The 23715-nt window shown below is 46.6% G+C and overlaps 1 protein-coding gene and 1 long non-coding RNA gene across 3 annotated transcripts in view; one reads left to right on the forward strand and one right to left on the reverse strand.

Annotated features, from left to right (window-relative positions):
• Nucleotides 1-19604, reverse strand: part of LOC138300597 (uncharacterized) — a 56006-nt gene extending 36402 nt beyond the window's left edge. Inside the window, exon 1 of the long non-coding RNA XR_011204967.1 lies at nt 19524-19604. This is a non-coding gene — a long non-coding RNA (uncharacterized lncRNA). The remainder of the gene's footprint in view (nt 1-19523) is intronic.
• The window catches only part of ANXA11 (annexin A11), a 126891-nt gene that overhangs the window by 28877 nt on the left and 74299 nt on the right, over nt 1-23715 (forward strand). The window contains exon 1 of one of the 2 annotated variants that reach the window (XM_069240187.1): nt 19363-19614. The exons of the other annotated variant lie outside the window; for it this stretch is intronic. The gene's annotated coding sequence lies outside the window, so the exon portion shown is untranslated. Of the gene's footprint in view, nt 1-19362; nt 19615-23715 lie in introns of those variants that run through there. 2 annotated transcript variants of the gene reach the window in all.

A 23715-nucleotide genomic window follows, 5' to 3' on the forward strand; every position in this document is an offset into this window, starting at 1 on the left:
TTTTCTTGATGAAAAAAGAACTGTAGTTTACAAAAAAGTGATGGGTGGCATGCTTGCGTTTATCTGTCACTAGTAATTACTCTGGCCATATCCCAAGCCATCATGCTGCCTCAATTTGGCCCAGCCATATGCAAGTCAGCCTTGGCCCATTTGTATCCAATAGGAATAGACCAGCCTGAATCGCCAGGTCAGGTTCGCTCTGAACCAGAATACAAGCAATCCACAAATACCCTGTTTGGGGCTCTTCATTTGGGTGTAGCTTCATTTCAGTGGCACAGTGAGCATGGGACCCACATCTGGGCATAACCACCGTACTTAGGAAGATGAACTGAAGTACACAAAAAAGTGAAACCTGGAATGGTTAAATTAATCTATGCACTAGTAATTCTTCTAGGCCTCATCCCAGCCCACGGTTCTTTTCATAACATAACATGCCACGTCAGTTTTAACCCAGAATTTGCCTAGCCACCTCAGTCCATTCAGTGTTACATATGAGCTGTTCTACCAGGTTGAGGCTACCAAAAATCCTCCATATGCTTTACCTCTGCTTCTAATATGAAACCCCCAAAAGGGAGGGAGTATAACTTATAATTCTAATGCATTACCAAATATTAGTTTAAAAATGTGTTAAGTAGTCTTTTATATAGTGCAGTTGCGTACAGCATCCTCCTTCTAAGAAAGCATCAGTCTTTTTCTGCGGCTGCAAAGCTTAAGCATTTGAGCGGAAACAATGAGCAGTGGTAATCTGATCAGCTGGTGTTTGGTGATGGTGGGTGCAACATTTCTAAATTATGCTGCCAGATGGGGACTGCTAAGCCCGTCCATTATGCTTCTTCTGCATGTGGACAATCCACCTAAGGTGAGGTACATAGATAGAAGAAAACATGTTCTAGTAGTAACCAATGAATCTGGTGTACAACACACTGCTGTATCTCAAAGTGCATTATGCGTTTCTCATTTCTTTATTGAAGTGATCGAACTACTTCTTTTTTTTTTATTTTATTTTTTTTATAAACAAGCTCTATGAGTTGCACCGCGTTACTCTACCTTGAAATTTCCGTGCGATGGAAAGAGTTTTGAAGTGTTGATGAAGATGCTGTTGGTCTCACGAACTGTTCAGTGTGAGTTAGGTCCCGTTCCTGACATACACGAGGTATAATTAGTGTACGCTGACAAAGCCTAGGCCCTTGCTACAAATGGTCGATAAATTGTCATATGTGCAGTAACTCTGGTTACTTCAAGTTCTACATTTGGGTGTAAAGATCGCATCTGCCAGTACATTTCGGCTGGTCAACCTGGTGATGTTTATCAGGGTTGGGCGGCTGACAGAGGGAAATGCCTTTTAAAATATGGGAAAGCAGTAAAGTCTATATGCCCTATTTAAGGGGAAAACCCTTTATAGCACCCAATAAATATCATACTCCATAGTGTTGTCATTAATCATGTGCAATAGAAATCAAAACTCCCCTCGGGCCCTTCGTAATGAAATTGGTGGCGCTCGCACGCGCTTTGCCTCCACTCTACTTAGCGTGGGTTAACGGATCGACCTTCGTCCTCTGTTAGGTGTCTTGCTCTGAGTGTCCCATTTTGCCTGATCACACGTGCGCATCTGTATTTAAAGGGAAGCACACCCATGCCATACGTGGGTTGCTGGGCCACGCCTTTATTTTTCTATTTAACATTTTTTTTTTTTTTTTTACACACAGCAAATGTTAGTGCACAAAGAACACAAAATTGCACGCTTGCCAAAGTCAGGACTCTGTACTTTGCCAGTGCTTGTTTAACATGATTTCCACTCTTCACGTATATGCTGTATATGTACTTCACTTGTAAAAATAAGTTGTAACTTCACACAGAAATGACAAACGAAACTTCCTCCTGTTGGGCTACAACACGCTGTTCATTTCACCTCCATTGTTAACTACTGTGTACCTGGGATGTGGCTTTAGAACAGGTTCTGTCCGGCTATTCTACTACGGCTCAATATAGAAAAAATGCCTGTCAGAAGTCGGTCACCTCTGTTTCCATCTACTCTAGAGCCAGAAGCAATGTAAGGATTTATTTGGGACTTCTATTTTTTTACGCATATAAGTTTGGATTTGCGTTGGGTGCACCAGACTTCAGATCTTATTGGCACAACTACTGGTTACCGGGCACCAATGTACAAGAAATAGGTTATCCACCATCTCAGTTACGAAGTGGCCACCTGAATTCATTGATGCTACCAGGGAAAGTATGTTGCCCCCAAACGTTTCCATTGCTTCTGCATAATGCCCTTGCATTCTGGCGCTCAGCACTCCGTCACACACAAACCATGATCCCATACACCCCTAATATGCGGCCTGCCCACACTTAGAGGTGTTCTATCAATGGCACGTACCTGACCATGGGATGAACAGGGAGTGTCTACGGTAGGGGACCTGTCCGAAGGGAGCTCACTGATTCCATAGCAAGAGCTTCTGAAGATCCATGCTCTCCCCGAAACCCTCTTCCTAACACACAGCATGGTCGTGTGGTTTATCAAAACACACTGGATACAGACAGGAGAAGAGCCACAACCCCACTGATTGGTTCAAGCAAGTAATGAGATGTGCAAAGACAGACACTTAATTCAGTGGCTCTATAGAGGCATACGCCCTCACCTACAGTTATCGCTGCCCCCCCCCCCCCCAGAGATAAATGGGAAATGGAGATAGATCGACCACTACGTGACAGGGTGTGGCGATTCTGCTTAGAATATGGCACCCATATAACCCACCACACACAATTTAAGTTTATTCAATTTGATTTAAAAAAAAAAAAAAAAACATATTTGATCCCTTGAGGGTACATGCGGTGTTCCTTCTAGGTGACATCCTCTTGTCCCCGATGCCACACTGAAGATGCAGGTTTGATGTACATGATTTGGGCATGCCGACACTTCGTTGGTGACTCACTTAGGTCCCTGATGAAACATGCCCATTGAGGCACAATGGAGCATTGGATATTTGAGCTCTACCCACGCCCGAAAAGCGCCCCTCACTGAGGCGTGCTTCATAGACCTGAAACCAAAACTGGCCAAGTGACAAATAACACAACACTGGGGGGTGGCTGCAGAAAGCACAGTACTGCGCAGGGAAGGATACAGGGGGGTTATGCAAAAGACCAATTTCTGTGGTGTGGGATATGCTGCTGGAACAGTTCCACCTGCAAACATTACCTGGCGGCTGATGAGGGTGGGCCTTCCAATGTCCACAGAGGTGCAATCAATGAATTTTTCTGATCCGATCCCATCTTCGTGTCCATAGGTGATATATATATTTTCTTTAATGGGAAACACATCTTACCACTGACATGATTTGAGTAGCACACACATAAATAGCATGACAATATTGGTTTTCAAGTTGGGGGTTAGGGTTGGGGGGGTTGTTAATAACAGACGGTCTTATGTGCAATGTACTGGCCGTTGACTGACTGTAATAAGCAGGCTAAGACCAGAGATTGTTTTGTGGTATACCAGATTCTGTAACAGTCAATGTAGCCTTGCTCCCTAAACACATTACGAAATATTGATATACCTAAAGTCAATCATATGAATGTATGTTGCAGATACCCATCTTTTTCGTGTTTGTGAAAAACTCAAAACAGGTTTAAAAAAAAAAAAGGGATTTGTGTTCTGCATATGGCCTGACCATCAGCAGACTGGCTGTATAGCTAGGGACTATTTTTTAGCATAAATGGTAGTGTTGGTTCAAAGGGTCGTCCTTCTCAGTTTGGGAACTCACACCTGTGAACTCAAACCTGTGCTAATGGGTTTACAGCCTTGACCCCCTCATCTCCCTCCCCCCCCCCCCCCCCCCACCTATGGGATCAGCTCAGCTTATTGACTTTCAGATAGAGCATCATAGTGGCGTTTTCTTAACCCCTTAGCTGCTGGGCCTTTTCCCCCCCAGTGCTGAGCCCTTTTTTGGCTATTTGGGGTAGTTCGCGCTTAGGGCTTCATAACTTTTTGTCCACATAAGCTAACCACGCCAAATTTGCGTCCTTTTTTTCCAACATCCTAGGGATTCTAATGGTACCCAGAGTTTGTGGTTTACCCTGGAGGAGACCAAGAAAATAGCCAAAATAAAGTGAAAATTTAGTTTTTTCCAAAAAAATGGGAAAAAAGGGCCGCCGAAGAAGGCTTGTGGTTTTTTCCCTGAAAATGCCATCAACAAAGGGTTTCTGGTGCTGAAATCACTATCTCCCCACCTTTCAGGAACGGGCAGACTTGAATCAGAAAACCACATTTTCCAACACAAATTTGGCATTTTACTGGGACATACCCCATTTTTACTATTTTTGGTGCTTTCAACCTCCTTCCAGTTAGTGACAGGAATGGGTGTGAAACCAATGCTGGATCCCGGAAAGCTAAACATTTCTGAAAACTAGACAAAATTCTGAATTCAGCAAGGGGTCATTTGTGTAGATCCTACAAGGTTTTCCTACAGAAAATAACAGCTGAAATAAAAAAATATTGAAATTGAGCTGAAAACAACAGCCATTTTTCTTTATGTTTTACTCTGTAACTTTTTCCTGCGATGTCAGATTTCTGAAAGCAATATACCGTTTTGTCTGCTGGACTCTTCTGGTTGCGGGGATATAAAGGGCTTATAGGTTCATCAAGAACCCTAGGTACCCAGAGCCAATAAATGAGGTGCACCCTGCAGTTGGTTTTCATTCTATACTGGGTATACAGCAATTCATTTGCTGAAATATGAGGAGTGAAAAAGAGGTATCAAGAAAACCTTTGCATTTCCAAAATGGGATCAAGATAAGGTTTTGAGGAGCAGTGGTTATTTGCACATCTTTGAATTCCGAGGTGCCCATACTAGCATGTGAATTGCAGGGCATTTCTCAAATAGACGTCTTTTTTACACACTCTCTTATATTTGGAAGGAAAAAATGTAGAGAAAGATAAGGGTCAATAACACTTGTTTTGCTATTCTATGTTCCCCCAAGTCTCCCGAAAAAAATGATACCTCACTTGTGTGGGTAGGCCTAGCGCCCGCGACAGGAAATGCCCCAAAACACAACGTGGACACATCCCATTTTTTCACAAAATACAGAGCTGTTTTTTTGCAAAGTGCCTACCTGTGGATTATGGTCTCTAGCTCAGCCGGCACATAGGGAAACCTACCAAACCTGTACATTTTTGAAAACTAGAGACCTAGGGGAATCCAAGATGGGGTGACTCGCGGGGCTCTGACCAGGTTCTGTTACCCAGAATCCTTTGCAAACCTCAAAAAGTGGCTAAAAAAACAAGTTTTCCTCACATTTCGGTGACAGAAAGTTCTGGAATCTGAGAGGAGCCACAAATTTCCTTCCACCCAGCGTTCCCCCAAGCCTCCCGATAAAAATGATACCTCACTTGTGTGGTTAGGCCTGGTGCCTGCAACAGGAATAGATCACACAACGGTCAATGTTGGTCCTTACGTGAGGCAGCTGTTGACCCTGGGGTGATCCATTCCTGACACAGACACTAGGTGTAGGCACTCAAGTGGGGTAGTGTTTTTATCAGGACAGGTGAGGAGTCACTGGGTGGTAGGAATATTGTGGATCCCAGCATATTCCTGTAGTTTGTGTGACAGAAATGCGAGAAAAATTTAGTTTTTTTTCAACATTTCAGCTTTGCAGGGTATTCTGGGTAAGAAAACTTTGGGGAAGCCACACAAGTCACACCTCTGTGGACTCCCCCGAATGTCTAGTTTCCAGAAATGTTTGGGTTTAGTGTGTTTCTCTATATGGCCGCCGAATCCAGGACCAAAAACACAGGTGCCTGCCTTACAAAACCAGTTTGTTTTGCCATGGATAATTTTGATGTCTCCACAATATGATTTGGGTGGTGGAATTTGGGGCTGAACTAAATTGGGGAGCTCCCAAGAGAGCACTCTCTCTCTGCTTGCCGCCGCATTCACCTGCTCTCTGGGTTGACCTAACCCACTATTACCCAGTTGCACAAACAGCTTGCGAAGGGACAGCAGGACTGTCCTCATCACCTCCCTCATAATGTACTGGAAGAGGAGTTATCGAATGGGACTCCTCTGACTGAAAAATCACTCCCAGAGTCTGCGCCATTGTCCTATCCCTCAGATGCTGTCTCAGTATCTGATGTCTCAGTCTCTGATCCTATGTCGGAGCGGTCCTCTATAACCCGAGTGTAGGCAGCAGTCATCCATCAAGATGCCATCTCTGCTATTGGCTAAACTGTTGCTCTAAAACACTAGCCTACGTAGACAGTCACAAAATCGATGGTGTGTGAGATACGTGCAACAGTAGAGGCCACCTTACCTGCGCTTCTTCCCTCAATCAGCACGTACTTTCAAGACACTCAAAAAACACCTTGTCACATACCATTCGTCACAGTCTTTAGCACCTCCTGCGCCCAGTCCAACAATCATTATTGGTGCTCCCACTCCCTCCTCCTCGGATTCCCTCATTACCACCCAGCAAAAGTGCCCTTCATCTCTCCATAGACTTTGCTAATGTACTCAGCTATTTACATAAAATACAGATTTGCTCTTTGCAGTAGGCATATAAACCTTCTGCGCTTCTTTATGGCACTAAAACTGCCACTAGACAAGTCGGACCCTTTTCCCCCCAGGGAAACCACACACATATTGACAAAAGTGATATATATATATATATATATATATGACAGCCAATCACCTGAAACTCAACTCAAGCAAAACCGAAATAATCCTCTTTGGCCCACACAAAAACACCTGGGACCCCTCATGGTGGCCCACCACGCTAGGCCCTGCACCCACCCCCGCCAACCACGCACGCAACCTCAGCATCATCCTAGACTCCTCCCTCTCGATGACCCAACAAATCAACGCTCTCACCTCCTCATGCTTCAACACACTCCGTATACTGAAAAACATTCAAATGGATCCCCACAGAGACCAGAAAAACTGTCACTCACGCACACATCAGCAGCAGGCTTGATTACGGAAACGCCCTCTACGCCGGCACCACTCTAAAACTCAAGCGCAAACTACACGCATCTAGAACTCAGCAGCACGACTCATCCTCGACCTCCGCTGACACGAACACATCTCTCCACACCTCAAATCCCTCCACTGGCTCCCCATTGACAAAAGGATCACCTTCAAGATCCTCATCCTCTCACACAAATCACCCTGCCTACCTCAACGAGAGTCACCTTCCACACCCCCACACCCCCACACGAAACGTCCGCTCAGCTGACCTCTCTCTCGCCTCTGTCCCCCGCATCAAACACACCACCACCGGGGGCAGATCCTTCTCCTACCTTGCACCCAAAACCTGGAACGCCCTCACAACCCACCTTCGCAAGACCCAAAACCTACTTCTTTTCAGGAAGGGCCTCAAAACCTGGCTTTTCGAACAGTGAACCTCCCAGCCCCTTTCCCTCCCCCCGCCCCCCCCCCCAAGCGCCTTGAGACCCTCACAGGTGAGTAGCACACTTTATAAATCTCTTTGGTATATATAGATCTACCTCTATATATATATCTATGTACATAGATATATCTATAGATATATCCATGTACATAGATATATCTATCTACATAGATATATAAATATAGATCTATATATAGATCTATTTTTTTTAGTTGTTGTATGGTTTCCTTGGGGGCCAAAATGGCCCCCAGGGAAACCCTACAACATCTAAAAAAAAAATTGCCCCCACAGGGGGTCACCCTGCCCACGGGCGACCCCCTGTCATTTTTTTTTTTTTATTATTATTTTAAAAAAAAAAAAAAAAAACAATCCCCTGGGGGGGGGGCGCGATCGCACCCATCCCCCCCCCCAGGGGGCACCTACCTTTTTTTTTTTTTTTTTATTAATTATGCCCCCGGGGGGGGGGGGGGGCGGCCCGTTTTCCGAGGGGGCCGCCCCCCCAAAGTGAAATCCCTGGCGTCTAGTGGTGTTTCCTGGCCGAAGGCCTCGTAAGAAAGGGGAGACTCTCCCCCTTTCTTACGAGGCCTTCTCAAACTGTTTCTGGCCCCCGATCGCAGCACAGCTGCGATCGGGGGCCAGAAACAGTTTGAGAAGGCCTCGTAAGAAAGGGGAGAGTCTCCCCTTTCTTACGAGGCCTTTTCAAAGTGTTTCCTGGCCCCCCGATCGCAGCTGTGCTGCGATCGGGGGGCCAGGAAACCTGAAAGTGTTTCCTGGCCCCCGATCGCAGCACAGCTGCGACCGGGGGGCCAGGAAACACTTTCAGGAAGGCCTCGTAAGAAAGGGGAGTGTCTCCCCTTTCTTACGAGGCCTTCCCGAACGTGAGAAAGGCCGTTTTCCCCATCAAAGCAGGAAGCGGCCGCAAGGCTGCTTCCTGCTTTGATGGGGAAAACACCTTTGCAGCTGACGTCACAAAGGGGCGGGTGGGGGGGCGGGGGGAGACACGGAAGCTTCCGTGTCTCCCGGGGGGGGGGGGGTTTAAAAAAAATAATAAATCCTCGGGTGCGACGCACCCGAGGATTTATTGATACCCTTCCTGGTGTCGGCCACTGGTCGTGACCCGCACCAGGGAGGGTGTGTGGGCGTCGGCCAGTGGCCGACGCCCGCACCTAACAGGTTAATGTTTTGGAGGACAACAGCGTCAGAGGAAAATTAAGTTCGAGGTTCAGTCTTTCTTATAATGGAAGGACACACACACACATAGGTTGCACAACTCAGTATTTATATACACAGTTAAATAGGCTAGTGCAAAAATAGCATTTTGCAATAGATTTTTTTTTCTGGAATAAAATAGGTACTAACAATACCAGCAACACTTCCAAACATGCTGTAGAGCTGTATTTGTTAGATTATTGTAGATTTGCTGGCTTAGTGCCATTGCTATGCCAATAGTCCTCCCCTTTGACAGATATTAGCTTTGGCAGTTTTTTGTACTGCATTGTAGCTGGCATGTTGCCAAGGCTAAGACTTTTTTATTTTTATTTTATTTTTTACACTTTTTCTCTAAAGCACTATGCTGTGGACAGCGCTAATGCCGTTTTTTTCAATTTTCATAAATGCATTAGCCCTGGCCACATCATATCCACTTTCTTTTATTTATTTATTTAATCGTAGCTGTGTGTTCCCAAGGCAACACAGAGGAAGGGCGGGTGAGGCTTGGGAAGGATAGTGGAGGATCGGCAGGAGGAGTTGGGGAGGAAAATGCAGACGAGAGAATTGGTGGGAGGGGCCGGTGCAATCACAGGACCAAAGGGGAGAGTAAGCAAAAGTGTCAGGGGGACGACCAAGGAGAAGGGAGAACTACTCAACGGAGCAAGCTGAAAAACACAAACACTCCCATATAGTGCTTAAAAAGAAAAAGAAGCCCCTAAAAAAGTGAGCAAACAAGGACACGGAAATGCAGCCATGCTCCAATAGATGGACAGATACACAAAGAGAAAGGAAACTGACAAATGAGAAGCAAGCAAATGACAGTGACCGTGACAATATGAACACTATCTCGTAGATACATTTTACATAATAAAAGATAAAACACACAACTGCAGGGACAGTGTTTTCTTTAAAAAAAAAAAAAAAAAGAGGCAATGTGTCCGTAAAGAAAAGATTAAAACCATTTCTAATAGTCCATAAATAAGAGATGACACAAAAAGGGATCCTGAGTATAGTAATTTAGAAGTCCCTGAAGCTATATTAAAGAGTAATACAGAAGGCAAAAATAGATGTTGGTCTCAATAGTTCAGTCATAAGGTTCAAGTCAATTGCCATAAATGCTCCTAGCAATTAAAATAGATGCAGCAATGAGCAAAGTCTGGAAAATAGCCTAAGTCCGGAGTGTGAAGCAAATCGGCAGTAAATTGGACAGCATACCTAGAAGCTCAGTAAATGTCTCTGGTTCACACCGTAAATCGGGGGCTTTTCTAGGAAATGTCGTCATAGAAAGCAATGGAATTCACACAGTTGACATGGTGTGAGCAAATGTAACAATAGAATATCGAATCATCACAAAGCATTATAATATGTCATATAGTACCACCATCCTAGGACTAGAATCTTCTGGCCTAATGTCATCGGAAACAACAGCACAATTCTGGTTACAAAAACAATGAAAGGTCTCATAATGAATAACCTACAGGGAACGAGCAGGGAGAGACTTGGAACAAGTATCTCAAGTCTTCCTCCAGAGTTGTTCGAGATCAGCATCTCATCACGAACACCAGTTCACGTTTTGCTGCATGCAGTGACAACGACAAATGTAATCCTATGAATAATATATGCTTCAGAAAACAAAATTAGATGCACACTGTGTTACAGGCCAGGAATACATAATTCTGTTCATCTTCTTTTCAATTGCAGAAGAATAATGTTATCAAGCAAATACAATTCTAATTGGAAAATAGCTAGAACTAAGCCAGCCAATCGTAAGCAATGGGGGTGGCATCTAAGCCCTCTTTAAGGTATCAAAAGGTCTAGGGAGAGAAAGCACATGGACTGTATAAGGTGAGACCTAAAAAGCACATCAAAGTTTATTCTCCTCAGAAATACAGTTGTGAGATGAGGTGTATGTCAGCAACTCTGAGTCACAGCGTAGGTTGTGTGAAGTAGACGAGCAGTCTGTCAGTAAGTCTTGTGTTGGCTACCAGACTTTTAGTTTTGTAAGTGCTTGTTTTTGTTTAGGCATGTGTTTTTTATATATTATATTTTGGCCAGAGTGCCAGGGACTCGCCATTGAAATATATAAATAAAAGCAAAAAAAAATTTCGTCTAAAAGGTACATATTTTGCAGCAGTAGTACCATGCACCGAAGAACTTATATCCTTGTAAATTCCATTAGGATCCGGAGGCCTCCAGACGGCCCACACTCCCCCGCGAGGAAAGCACGAGACGACAAGGTTTGTTCGTTGGAAGGAGTATCTTTTATTTTCAAAAAGTCATCATATAAATGACCTCATAACTTCAACAAGCAAAACATCAAATAGCGAGTATAAGAAGGTTAGTCAATAAAGAAAACATTTTTATTTACATGTTCCTGAGAAATTACTTGTGACCATAACCAGTGTGACAGGATCCCTTCCTGTCCTGAACCACCATATTGGACCACACAGGTGACCTGTGTCTCACCTGTATCCGTAGGAGGGACGGTTACCCTGACTACCCGGTACCTTGTCCTCCAGTTTAGGGTTCCGCCCCCCCTCCAAACACCAATCAGCCCTGGGGTGTAATGGGGGGGAGCCAAGAGCGGGAGCCCCATGTTCTCCCCCAGCGATCTGAGGTCTCTTACCCCCTGATCTGGTGTGTACATCCGCTGGTTGGCTCAGAACTTCAGGATCCTATCCCAGATGTCCTCCTGGGGGCCCCACCTTAGGGACCCCCTCCTATTGTTTCTAGTCACATTTTCTATCTCAATTTCCGCCACAAGGGCGACCAGGGCCCCAAAGGTCCTTCGCCCTCCCCACCCAAAAAGAGGCTGCGGGCAAAACCCCACATGTCGCAAATAAATTGATCTGTTCCTTCGTCGGACAGATGCACTTGGTCGCTGTGAAACATGTGCATACCTTTCAGCAGTTTGTGGGGGATATTCCATAGGCGCCCAGGGCCTGGGCAGAGCTTCGCCATCTCGGCATTAAGCCGGCAAACTGATACGTTGATGGTGCAAGATCTTAACCCTGCCCCCCACTTTTTTTTTTTTTTTTAAATATTTTTATTGATTTTATGTTTCAGATATGCAATACAAACCGTTCAATTTTCAACGACAGGATCACTCAGAGCATTATCTAATATCAAAACCATTTAACAATCGCAAACCCCCCCCAAAAAAACACAACACGGAACACTTCCAGTTCAGCCGTATCCTTTATAGCTGCACTTGCCATGAGTTTATCCTTTGTTACCTATCTTTTAAGGTGTTCGTGCGTGACCAGTGTAGGCCCTGTTTTGCTGAGCAAAAGTTTCCTGGCCGCCTAATGGGGGCTCCAGGCAGAATAGTGAGCACAGATGCCTACCCGGGTGATGCTGCGCCCCATATGTTGTTGGTAATCTTGTGTTGGGGAGCTGGTGGGTTGTTACTACATGAGGAGGTAGGGGGTGAGGTGTATGCACTGTAGTGTCTGGGCGCCCGGCGGGTTGTGTCTCTGTGATGGGGGAAGCAGAGAGATTTATATTACAATTATTGCAGATATGTGTTCCCTGGTTCATGGGGGCATCTCGTCATTTTTGGCCTCCAATTTGGTTACCAGATTTTCCCAGGTGGTGCACCCTGTGTGTTGTCGCCCCTCATGCACCATTCTTTTGAGTACCTGATATTCAGTGCGAGCCCAACGTAATATTAGAGTATGCCAAGATTTACGATCAGGAGCTTTGGGGGCTTTCCAGTGTATCGCTATTAATCTTTTGTACATTAAATAGGCTAAGTCTACAAACTTGTGCAGGTGTCTTTGTTTTTTTGGTCTTTTTCTCAGACCCAATAGGCAGGATCCGGGATCTGCTGTCAACGAGAGCCCCGTTAACTCGGACATCTCACCTACCACCTCCGCCCAGGCAGTTTGTATATTGGGGCAGTCCCATACCATGTGATCGAAGGGTGCTGACTGTGTTTTGCATCTAGGGCATACTGGCTCAGAGTTGGGGAACATTCGCTTTATCCTGGCTGGGGATAGATATGTTTGATGCGTGAAATTGAATTGGGTGTACCTAAATCTGGGATTCCTTGACACGCCGCGGGCGTGGGACAAGGCTTTTGGCCAGTCCACTTGTGTGATCGGGGCGGGGAGTACAGCGTTCCATCTCATCCAGGCCTTCCCCGCCTGTGGCTCGGGAGCTTTATTGAGAGTTCTGTAAAGGCTGGATATTATTTTTATTTGGTCATTATGTTGAAAGAGGTGGTGAACCACAGGGGAGACCGCCGGTTCCGAGACACCTGCCCCCCATATTTTTCTAATTTCGTGGCATATAGCGTGGTATGTCAGGAACTGGCCGGGGCTTATCTCCGTGAGGGCCTGGAGAGCCTCGAATGACATTAGCTTGCCGTCTTCAAAGCAATCTCCTACTGTCTGTACTCCTGCTTCACTCCACGCCCGCACAGCTCGCATTCCGGCTGCGGTCCCCGCCAATAGATAATTCAGTGGTATGTGTGGGGAGTAAGGAAGCTTATCCTCTCCTTTTTGCACAAATTTAGCCCAGCACGCGTGCGCAACTGCAAGCAGTGGGTTGACCTGTTCTGTCTTGGGGAACTTCGATGTCAGCCATCTTATCAGGGGGGTCCCCTTCAGCCGGGGCTCCAGGCACGTGGATTCTGCATGTTCTGGTCTGTGGATCCAATTGTGGACCCACTGAAGTTGTGCAGCTGCATAGTATCGTTCAAAGTTAGGGGCTCCCAGGCCGCCATTGTCCACCGGTTGTTGCAGCGTGATTAGAGCCACCCGTGCTCTGCCTCCGCCCCAGATGAGCTGCAGCAAAGCTGTGTTTAAATTGATAAAGAAGCTTTTGGGAATAGTTATAGGTAAGGCCGCAAAATAATATAGCAGCCTAGGTAGGATCAGCATGTTGGTGATCGCCACCTTACCAGGCGGCGAGAGCGGGAGCTTGTTCCAGAACTGTAATGAGCCTTTTATGGAGGTTAGCGCCCTCCCCAGATTCCCATCTCTTAGATCTTCTGTGTCGTGGTATATGTTTATCCCAAGATATTTAAATGTAGCCGGACACCACTTAAGGCGCCCTATCTGAGGGGCATCCTGATTATTGGGTGCCCTCTTTACCAGGGGAAACGCACAGGACTTTTCCCAATTCACCACAAGGCCTGACAGGTCTCCAAACTCAGCCAGTAAGGATATTACTGAGGGAATAACTGCACGGCCGTTCCTGATGTATATTAAGGCATCATCTGCGTATAGTGAAATCGTGTGATGTAGCCCGCTCCTGATTATTCCCCATTCATGTTCCATGAGACGTATTCTTGCCGCTAGCGGTTCCGTTGCTATGGCAAACAATAGCGGGGATAGGGGGCAGCCCTGCCGTGTGCCCCGGGAGATCGAGAAGCTGTCAGAGATCACCCCGCCCGTCCTCACCCTCGCGCTTGGATTAGAATACAGTGTCCGGACCCAGCGAATATAATTTGGGCCTATTCCCATGCGAGCCATTGTGGCCAGTAGGTAATCCCACTCAAGCGTGTCAAAGGCCTTTTCAATATCTAATGATAGCACCATTTCCTCTTGTGCGTCACGGGGAGTGTCCCCCATTATGCTCAGTAGTCTGCGAATATTTAGGAAGGTGTTGCGCCTAGGGAGGAAGCCGTTTTGGTCTGCATGTACAAGTAAGTGCATGAGGGGAGCCAATCTGTTAGCTAATATTTTGCCTAATATTTTGCAATCTGTGTTTAGAAGCGATAGTGGTCTATAGGATTTGACATCTGTGGGGTCCCGACCCTGTTTAGGGAGTACCACAATCATAGCTTCCCTTTGGGATAAGGGCAAGCTACCGTTAGTCCACGCTTCTGTGAACACTCCCAGCAGGTGGGGTTTCAGGCAGGATAAGTGGGCTTTATAATATTCCGAAGGGAGGCCGTCTGCCCCAGGCGCTTTATTCCTGGGCAGCTGTGCAAGGGCTAATTCTATTTCATCCATTGTCATGGGGGTTTCGATTATATCTCTATCTGTTTGTGGTAGTTGGGGCAGGAGAGAATCAGCGAGAAAAGCCTTGAGTTGTGTAGCAGTGCATGAGGTACGTTTGGTGTATAGGTTTGAGTAGTATTTCCTAAATGTCTTGTTTATTTCTACTTGTGTGGTAGCCATATCCTGTGCGCCCACTCGGATGGCACCTATTGGAGTTTGCTGTCTGTCTTCGCGGAGCAGCCATGCTAACATTCTGCTTGATCTATCCCCTTCCGTTTGCAACCTGGTTAAGTAATAGTTGTAGTCATGGCAGCGGAGTCTGCTATCTGCGTCATTATATTTTGAGCGTTTTTCTTTTAGGACAATATTGGAAATTTCCCCTAGTGCTACCGCTATTTCCGCTGCCCTGAGTTCCTTCTCTAGTTTACCAATCTCTGCCTGTAAAGAGCGTCTCACTCCCCATGTGGTGGATATGCATACTCCGCGTGCTACTACTTTGTGGGCGTCCCACTCTATTGCCCGAGTTGCTGCGGACATGGCATTTATATCCCAGTATTGGCTTATAGATTCTTTCAGTGATTCAGCAAATGCTTGGTCCTGTAATGCCTCCACCTGGAACCTCCAGGTGGGGACTGCCTGACGTGTTCTTCCCCAATTCAGTGTTACTCTCAATGGCGCATGATCCAACAGTGTCTTTGCTAGGTATTCCGATTCGCTAACCAATGCCCCTATTTCGCGAGTGCCCCATATTATGTCTATTCTAGTGTGGGTGTTGTGTGGTGCTGAGTAAAATGAATATTCTCTTTGTTCTGGGTGGCCTAGTCGCCATATGTCGTAAAGCCTCATAACGCTTGCCTAGTCTTGCAGGGGACTTGTGGGTTTCCTGTTGGTTAGTGAGCTGGTAGAGGCACTAGTTCTATCCAGTACTGCAGATGGGGTACTGTTGAAGTCGCCACCCCAGAGGGCTAGGGTCATGGGGTGGGACAGTAGTGTTGGAGTGAGGGTAGTGAGAAAACCCGTAATGCCACTATTTGGGGTGTATATGCCGATCACTGCTATTTGTCTGCCGTCTAGTCTGCCCTCCACCACCACATATCTCCCCCCTTGATCTATCCTGTGTGCCGACAAGAGAAATGGGACTCCCGCCGCTATCCAGACCAACACTCCCCTTGCGAAGGCCGAGTACATTGTGCCTATCAGCAGGCCTCCCCATTTTGTGCGCAGATCTCGTAAGTCCCCCTCTAACATGTGTGTCTCTTGTAGAATGGCAATGTGCACTCCTAGTCGTTTGAGTCGAGCGTGCACCCTAGCCCGTTTACTCAGTGCCCCCAGGCCCCTAATATTCCAAGTTACTATAATATACTGGTTTTTGGTATTGTTGCTTGAAGGCATCATTTGGGGCTTTGGGGGTATGTTTCTGCGTTAAGGATCTGGGTTCTATAGTTGGCCCACCTGGTCACTGCCTTTCTGTAGCTGGTATTTAAATATGGCGGGTGCAGCTGTTCATTTTGTGCTTTAAGTGGTTCCGGTACATGTGTTTCTACTAGACTATTAACCCCAACTCCCCTTATTGAATCCCCGTTACTACTTCCAACTATTGTGAAACTACTAAACTTAACAACACGTGTGATAACCCATATCCGGTTGGATTTGCATAGTGGGATACTCATATCGTCCAGATGTGGCTCTTATGAGGGGCTCACATCTTTCCGCAGACTTAGTCTGCTAATACCATTGGGCGCCCCTCGAAACGTCAGATTATTCCCTCCGACGCTGCTCCGCCAACCACGGTCCGCCCGCAGGTGGCCCCTTTAACCCGGCTTAGTATTTATATTAAAGATACACATTATTGGAGGCGCATTGTCCCCACGCCTCGCCGGCGCCACAGCGTCTCTTGAAGTTTTCAGGTTTCAAGCATCATCACTAGCGGCCTCTCAGGGTGGCTTAAAGTTCGTCAGCGGATCTGGGGGTGACGTTTGGCCCATCTAGTTCTATTATTGTAGATGTGGAAATGCCCGTGTCTGAGTCCGACCCCAGCTCTGGGGGTTTCCTAGCAATTGCACAGTTGCTTTGCATGTGTAGAGGCGTCTCCTTCAGCACTTTTGCTCTTTCTGCTGCTACCTGCCAGTCATTAGGCTGGCCCCTGGTTCGTCTTTTGGATCGCTTTCTTGCAGCAGCAGGAGTTTGCCATTTCTCATCTCCTTCCGAGTCTTCCCGAGGGTGAGCTAGGCCCTTGGCATGTAGCCATGTCCAAGCATCCTCGGGGTTTGTGAATATGTGGGTGCGGTCCTCCGCTACTACCCTTAGTTTTGCAGGAAAGAGCAAGGCATATTTTATGTTGTGTTCTCGTAGGCGTTGTTTAATTTGGACGAAAGAGTTGCGTTGGTTCTGCACCTCCTGCGTGAAGTCTGGATATGCATTAATAGTCGAGTCTTCATACTTAAATGGGCCTTTGCTGCGGAATTGTTGCAATATTGCATCCCGGTCTCTATAGTTCAGGAATCTAGCGATCAGTGGTCTAGGGGGCTGGCCGGGGGTCTACCCGGGATTCTGTAAGCCCTTTCAACTGAAAAAAACTTGGATGGAGCCCCATTTAACACCTCCTTGATTAGCCATTGTTCCACGGGGATTTCCGATTCCTGTTGTCGCATACTCTGGAAAGCCCAGAAACCTCACGTTGTTGCGGCGCGCCCTGCTCTCCATTTCCTCCGATCTCCTCCAGAGTACCTTCAACTCCGCGTCCATGCGCTGGATCTGTTTTTGATTTCCTTGCGCCATTGGGGTTAAGTCGGATATTTCAGCTTCAGCTGTTTTCACTCTTTCAGCTAGACTTCGATGGTCCACTCGTAGGAGGTTCAAGTCTTGTGTAACTGCGTCAATTCTGTTTTCTAGAGATGACTTAGTGTCCAAGATCGCCTGTAATACTTTCTCAAACTGAGGAGAATGCGACATGAGCGTGTTTTCCAGTGACTGTAGGGATGGGTCAGATTGTTGATCGGCAGGTGTTGAACCATGGGTGCTTCGGTCCATATTCTTAGCTGATTTGGCTCTGGCGGCCATTTTGGGTGTCCCGAGGTCTCTTCCTAGTCTGCAGTGATTTCGCGCTATTTGGCACTTTTAGTTCAGTGAGTTAAACTTTTGCTGAGTGTCCTCGATATGGCTTACACATACGGTGTTGAGAGCGTGGGGTTGACCAGCAGTGCCAATGGAGGGCGTAATCCTGTTTATGGGTGCTCATTGCCTGTGGCCATACGTTCATTGACAGTTGCAGCGGCCCCTGGGTTTCGCGACGGTCCGGCGTTGAGTCCCCTTGGGACCATCCGCGGGGCGCCTCAATGTGTGTGGGGAGCGTAACAGCTGGAGGAGAGCGCTCTCACCCTCATAGGCGGCGGAGCCTGGTGCCGGAGGTTTCCCCAGAGGAAGGGGGAACGTGACTGAAGGCCGAGGCAGGCGGCGTAGCCCGGAATGGGCCAAGGAGTGGGGCGAACGTCAGAGACCGCGGGTAGCTTCCACGCAGTGCAGGGCAATTTAAGCAAGTGCCGACCGCAGGGGCATCGGCGTGACCCTGGCGCCCTCAGCATGCTCCAGCCGTCTGTGCAGCGTAGGCTGTCCGGACCGAGCCCACAGAGGCCCGCAGCGCTTATTGGTCTAGCGCACTTTTTCTTTTAAGGTTCAAGCGCTTGACTCCTTCCCAGGGGGGCGCAGTTAGGTCGCGATGATGTTGGGGCAGCGAGGGGGAGGGTTGGCTGGGGGTTCAGGAGTGTCCCCTCTGCGTGGGTCGAGTTGGTCCCCCCCAGATTTCCCCCCTCGCTGCAAGATGCGGGCTCCTGTCCAAAGGCCACTGCTCCCCCCTGAGCTGTTGGCTGCAAAGTGCTTTGTTTCTGGGCAGGAGTGCCCTTTCTTTGTTTTTTAGCTATGTGTCCTCGCGGCGGACACATAGCTAAAAAACAGAGGCAAAAAACAGTCAAACACAGGGATCCCAAATGTCCACAAATTGAAACCCCTTAATCCTGTGTCCACCACACATAAATCAAAGAGCTGAAGAAACCAATCTGCAGTAATGGATGCAATAACTTTAACTAAGGCAACACCAAGCTACCACAGTGAAAATTAAGTGTGGCTCAACTGCCAAATAATTAATGCAACCACACAGGCTAGACACTCTTTGGCTGCCTGCAAATGGGCCACCTCTTAATAATGGCTCATACACATAAAGCACTACACACGCAGGTGGCTTAACACTGTGCTAAAGCACGATAAAATACAATACCAATGTTATGCAACCACTGTCAACCCCAAGGTGAAAAACCACAACTTTACACAAAATTGCAAAGGCAGAAGTTACTCCTTTTTTCCAGACAAAGCAGAAACTTACAAACTCTGTGAAGCGGAATGCACAAACCCAACTTACATCAGTGTGACACATCAAAAACAAGACCATATTGCCCAACGCGTGTTTTATCAAAATTGCCCAGGGCGTCGGGAATCGTGCTGCCCACCACTGATCATGCGTTTAAAATGCGAGCGCTTAAACTAAAAAAAAAAACCGGCCAGTTAACACAGCGCGTGTTTGCAAAGCGCTGCTCGCCACTTGAGGTTTTTCCCTGCGACCCCACGCCTACAAATAATTTAGCCGGCTGCCCTGAGTTTGAATAAGTCTGGAGACAGGGGCCCAGGCACGCCACCAGAGCGTGAAGAAATCCAGCTCAGGCACCGAGCTGGACGCGCCTCCGAGGCTCGGATGAACTTTTATTTTTTAACGCCCCCACCCCCCCCCCCTCCCCTCACGCGGCTGGAAAGCAGGGGCCCCGGCACGCCACTTAAAGCGCGAAGCAATCCGGCTCCGGAACCGGGCTGGACGTGCAAAAACCCCGCAATAATTAGCCGGCCGCCAGGAGAATAATTAAGTCTGGAGACAGGGGCCACGGCACGCCACTCACGCTGCGCTCTAATACTTACACTCAATACTGGAATACTGGACGCGAAGCAGGAAGGACTTCAACGAAGGCAGCAGCCGATGAAAACAAGGGGAGAAGCCGGAATCCTTCTGGTGAGTAATCCTTCCAAACGCGGGCCGCACGCCAGGTCCCGCCGCCACACACAAGTAAAGAAGGAATAACCTTCTTTGGGGGGCCTTTAAATAGCCCCCCACCAGTGTGCGGCGGCTGGAACCAGTGGGCGGCCAACGTCGGCCCCACGACATGCCCCCTGGGGCATGACTTCCGCCCCCAACGCCTCGCGAGGCGTCAGGGCGGAAATGCGGCCGAACTCGGCACCCCCCCCCCCCCCCCCCCCCCCCAAGGGGGAAAAGGGGGAAGGGAGTGCCCCAGGGCCTCGGAGGCCCCGGCAATGGTTGAACTGGACTGACCTCTCACCCCGTGCTATAAGCTTTAGTGGGGTGACTGAAAAAGTAAAAAACAAAACAGCCCAATATATAACGAAGGCTGGCAGAAAGACTCTATAAATAAGCATATTATATTTATACTTTTGTGAAATCAAAAGGACTTTGGTAACACTACGCCTAAAAGGACCTAAACAATGGCGAACATGGATTTCAATAGTGGTGTTTCAGTCTCATGGCCCAGAGGACAAAATGAAAGATTTCCTTTTTAAACAATTTTATTTAAGGGGTAAGCATAGCATATAGCACTGCGCTGCCATGAAACGTTTAAGGGGAAAGTAGACTCTTTAAGGTCTACGGGACTACCGAGCACTGCATCAGTGTTTGTATCGATGACCTGTGGTACTTCAAGTGGATCCAGGTATATCCCTCCCGAAGGATTTAATCTCACGGACCCCATATGCCTGCTTTTTAAACCATATGATTGGACTAGTAAAAAAGATGCACTCGGAACAGGAAGAGCAGAAAATCATTGCTCTGCTGCATGTACTTTCTGGGAAGACTCGAGATGTGATCCCTTAATACTGAGCCTGGCCTGCACGTCCGGCTGTCGTTGTGAGAGGGAGGGGTCTCTGCAAACCGCTCTTCTCTTCACTTGGGTTTTTCATTCACTTAATTGTGGCTCAGTTTGGAGTCGGCTGTAATGTAGGATCATTGCTCTGCATTCCAGCCTGTATCTGGAGCGCAGTGCGTGCATCTAAGGAATTCTAGTTCTTTGCCAGCATTTCAGCACTAAAGTCGTTTTCCAAATGATCCTTCATCTGTTTCTACAGTTTGCACCCTTGCCTCTACCCTTCACTGACATCAGATGCACGCATGAGACGCTCCATGTGCTGATGCTTCTTCCTTCATGTTCCCTTGCAGTTGTTAAACCAGTTTTTATATATATATATATATATATATATATATATTTTTTTTTTTAACTGCATTGCCTAAATAACTGGTTATTCTGCACATTATTAATTTTATTTATGTATAGATTTTTCTAAAGCACATACAGTACTTACTAGTCATCCGAAGCATTCAGTATATAAATAACCAGGTTTTAAGGAGTTTGCTGTAACTAGTTATTTGTTTTAAAATTGATGTATTCCATAGGGTGGAATTCTGGAAAGCAAAAGATCTGCCCCCGTTGACTAACTTTCTGTGTTTTAGAGATTTGTAGTGAGTTGGCTGACGATCTAGTGTTTTGGTGGGTTTACACCACCATGAGGACATGGGTTCAATGAAATCAGGACAAGGGCTGTGTAGTGCGTTAATGCAAATACAAGGTATTTTGAAAACGACACGCTTGTCCTTTGGAAACCCATGTAGTAATCTCGGGGGGCCACAGATTTGTGCTTTGCACGGCAATCCAAGAAAACGAGCTGTGCAAGTTCGTATAAATTAAAGTTTGCGGAGTTGTGCTGTATCCAGAAAAATGACATTAGGACAATCTAGTCTGCTCCTATTAGTGCTTGATTGATGGAATAATGTGCAGATTTTAGCGTAATTGTTTTTTCCTAATAGATTTAAGTAGCAAAAAGATGTGGTGGACACTTCTAAATGTGTGCAGAAACTGAAAGTTTAATGTTGCTCTCCCCAAGAAGTGAAGGAAGTCCTTTGTCCCACTTCTTCTGGGTAAATACCTACCGGCTTCGTTAATCTGTCCACTGTATACTTTTATTCATACATCCTCTTATGTAGTAACCTACTTGACCATTTTAATGCACAAATGAATCTATTTTGTTAAAATAATCATGAAACAATCCAATCATTATTTTTCTTAATAATGATAATTCTTTTTGTAAAGGTATTTCATAAAATCAGAAGCTTTTGAGATCCTCCTCACCAAATAAGCAATGCAGTTTGAGCCCTTTGGTGGTCCTTTGTTACAAATCACACTTTACAGGATTATCCCCAAACTTTTTGCCTTCTTCCTCCTATTTTTTTCTGACCTGTCTTTGTTGGCTTTAGGACTCTGGGCACTTTACTACTGCTGACCAGGGCTAAAGAGCAAGTGCTCCCTGTCTAAATTGTTTTGGTGGTGTATCAATGATTGGCATATTTGATTTACTAGTAAGTCCCCAGTAAAGTGCATTATGTGTGCACACGGCCTGTACCTAAAATGCTACTAGTGCACCTGCAACACTGATTGCACCATGCACTTGACTAGCCCTGCAAAAATGTCTCAGACCTGCCAGTGCAGTGTCTGTGTGTGCAGTTACTGCCATTTCTACCTGGTAAGTGCACCCACTTGCAGGCCCAAAACTTCCCTTTTACCTCAGGCAAGTCACCCCTAAAGTAGGTCCAAAACAGCCCTAAGGCCAGGGTGCAGTGTATTTAAAAGGTAAGACATGTACTGGTGTGTTTTACATGTCCTGGTACTGAAATACTGCTAAATTCAGGTTTCACTATTGCAAGGCCTACCTCTCTCATAGAGCAACACAGCCTAGAAATGTATCTTAAGTGTAATTTCCTATTGGGAGCAGTTAGAGATATGGATTTTGGGTCTCTGATCCTACAATTTAAAAATACATCTTTTGGTGAAGTTGGTTTATGAATTGTAAGTTTGAAAATGCTCTTTTCTAAAGGTGGGCATTTTCTTACTTAACCATTCTGTGCCTCTGCCTGGCTGCTGAATACACGTCTGGGTCAGGATGACAGTTGGGCTGTTTGGGAACCACTGGTCTAGAGTGAATTCACAATCTGGTGCGCCGTCAAAGCTAGCCAGGGACGCCGCGCACCAAGCACACAGTTTGGGATGCACTGCAAGGCATTTCTCTAAACAATACTTTCCTTAAAACCCTCTGCACAGCACTACACTGCATCAAATCCCACTGCCACACAGCTGGCGCATGTCTGTGACCTCAGTGCAAATCACCCAACTCTTTATGTATGTCAACCAACCAACACTCTTGCCATTTAGGAGCACATACCATGCATTCCTTGGGAAAGGAAGGTAGAAGTGCTACGAGGCCACACCAGTGGAGGTTATGGGTATAGTAGAAATGATAATTGCATTATTATGACATTCTGCAAGCTGTTGCTGCGTAAAATGAGCAAAATTTGAAACATTTTGTCACCATGTCATCCATTAACCATGCGTTACAGCTGAACATTGATGAAACCTTGATGCACGCTATCCTGCAGGTATCCACTCCTAACTGGCTGCAGAATGCAACTGGCTCTCACCAACAGGCCTTTTACCCCTGCACCAGATAAATTATTTTGGCAGCTCCCACTACATTCTCAAAGATGGATGGTGAAAAAAATTAACCAATAACTTGAAATGCAGCTCTGAAAGGGAAATAAAGAGATAAGAAAAGGAAATCTTGGGTGTGCTTCATATCTGCTCAGGGCTTCCATAGTGCAGATGTAAACCATCTTCTGAAATAAAAAAGGTTATTCTAACTATTCCGAAATGGTCCATTTCTTTTTTCTTGACCCATTATCTCTCTCGTTAACTGGCTGACGTTCCCTCTTTCCTGAGCCATGTCTGAACATGGTTTATTAGGGAGGGGACACTCCTTTTCCTCCTTTGAACCCAAGTTGGAAGTTATTGGTTGTTCATGAAAAAAATCACTGTACAACTTGTTTTCTGTTTGAAGCTCCCAGCTCAGTCTGGCTATGTAGGTGCAACCGAGGCTGCTGAGAACAGTGCACCCAATTGTGCGAAGAGGCGTTCCTTTACCTCACCAACCAAGCATTTGTGTATAGCAGGGTCCAACAGAGCTCATGGAGGTAAAACTAGACAACCCACTACAGAGT

This window comes from Pleurodeles waltl, chromosome 6 (genome assembly GCF_031143425.1).
Source record: "Pleurodeles waltl isolate 20211129_DDA chromosome 6, aPleWal1.hap1.20221129, whole genome shotgun sequence".
NCBI classification, from domain to species: domain Eukaryota; kingdom Metazoa; phylum Chordata; class Amphibia; order Caudata; family Salamandridae; genus Pleurodeles; species Pleurodeles waltl.